This window comes from Aquarana catesbeiana, linkage group LG03 (assembly GCF_042186555.1).
Source record: "Aquarana catesbeiana isolate 2022-GZ linkage group LG03, ASM4218655v1, whole genome shotgun sequence".
Classification (NCBI taxonomy): domain Eukaryota; kingdom Metazoa; phylum Chordata; class Amphibia; order Anura; family Ranidae; genus Aquarana; species Aquarana catesbeiana.
In genome coordinates this window covers 430499479-430501441 of record NC_133326.1, presented here as the reverse complement: position 1 = coordinate 430501441, position 1963 = coordinate 430499479, and the positions used below count along the sequence as shown (strand labels likewise).

The 1963-nt window shown below is 48.5% G+C and overlaps 1 pseudogene; it reads right to left on the bottom strand.

Annotated features, from left to right (window-relative positions):
* Positions 1-969: 969 nt before the first annotated feature.
* Positions 970-1054, bottom strand: LOC141135812 (U2 spliceosomal RNA; annotated as a pseudogene).
* Between the last annotated feature and the right edge of the window lie 909 nt (positions 1055-1963).

Genomic DNA, 1963 nt, shown 5'->3' with positions numbered 1-1963 from the left:
TTCCCTGATCCCCCGGGGCGTTAGGCTCCTGCGGGGACAAAGGTACTTACAATGGTCTATCCGGCCGAAACCAGACAGACCCCGTTCTCTGGAGGGCCTGCCGAAACAGGACCCACCCAAGTACTAGGTGAGGCTCCCCCGAAGGGAGACCCCATGAGAGAGGGCGAACTAAGCCAAAAGGCCATGTCCACCCCCACCCAAGACGTTCAGGGCTGGCCCGAGGACCCGTATCCTTACTAGTCAAACGTGCAAAAACGTGAAAGACAAGACGTGGCAAACATAGGGTTTCAATCAAAAAAATAAATAAAAAGTGGGGAAAGGGATAGTGAAGAGAAGAGTGAAAGAAGTGGCCATTGTGTAACACAATGACCAGGCCCTCCGGCCAGGAATAAAAAATTCCTCTGGTCCTAGCCAAAAGGCCCGGCCCAAGAGGCAGGTGCTTAAAAAGCGTGTTATGGTGCAGTGACCTTGGTGCCCAAAATCAAAGTGTCTGCCACACACAGTGATTCTATGGCACCCCTGGCCTGCCACTCCAGGGGCACTACTCCATAGGCTTTCAAGTTCAACCCCGACCCACAGCCCAGACCACAGCAGCCCCCACCACAGGCAGAAAGGCGTGGAGATCCAGAAGCTTGGTGAGAGCCCTTTACCATCAGGCTCCACCGTCGCTCCCATCACTCCTACCTAATTACATTCGGGAGATACTAGCCACTCCCCCCCCCTCAAAGGGGTAGTAAGCGTTCTCTCCCAAATAACTGTCCGTAGCTAGAGCTACCACAATCCAGGCCAGAAGGCCAGGGACCCGACCCTCCGGCCAGACCAATGTGCAGCACCCATCCTCACCAGGAGGTCCTTTCTAGACTGGTTGGGTAGGCCCACTGAAGCCCCCATGGGCAACAGGTGATGACTTTCCCTCAACCGTCTGTCCAGGTCCAATTACACCATCGGATTTGCATGCGCCCTTCCCACTATTGGTCGGGCCAACATCGCCTCCTCTGGAAACTGATAAGAACAGATACTACACTTGATCTTAGCCAAAAGGCCGAGAAGCGATGTGGCAAGATATACTACACCGATAGTTTGACACGTAATCTTGTGTTTGATTTTGTATGTTTGGCCATTGGGAAGCGGTTTCTCGCATGTATCATAAATGAACTCACATGTGTCACAGTGGCCACATGGGAATGTGCCATACACAGTTGAAAGACACTCTAGTTTAGGTGTATGATGACTCGCCGTGACTTTATCCCTTAGGGATGGGGAACGACGATAGGTGATTTGAGGCTGAGACTGAATATATTTTTTGATGGTGTTGTCTGCTGTTAGGAGGGGCCAGAATTTACATAAAATATCCCTTATTTCCTTATGATGTTGGGAATATTGGGTTATAACCCGAACCGGCTGAACGTCGTCCCTCTTTTTGGTGGAGAATATCAATTTTTTGCGATCCAGTTTTTTAACTTTGTTAAAGGCCTGCTTCAACAGGTTATGGGTATACCCTCTTCTTTTTAATCTTTCATAAAGTTCATGTGAGGCCCTGAAGAAATCTCCCTCATCAGTGCAGTTTCGTTTAATGCGCAAATATTGGCTATAAGGAATGCTATTAAGCAATGGTTTGGGGTGAGCGCTATTAGCGTGTAAAATAGTGTTCCCTGACGTTTCTTTACGATACAGAGACGAAGAAAGATTTCCTTCAGAATCCAATCGTATTTCCAGGTCAAGGAAAGTGATCCTTGTCTGGCTGCACTCCATTGTGAACTTGAGATTATAAGGATTAACCGCCAGAGTGTCTACAAATCTTGAGAGATGTTCTCGAGTACCTGTCCAAAAGAAAATGATATCGTCTATATACCTGTGCCACGAAATCACGTGGCACAGGGAATCGACTAAATCATAATTAGAAAATAGGTCCTTTTCCCACCCCCCCGGTACAAATTGGCATAGGATGGCGCACATTTAGTGC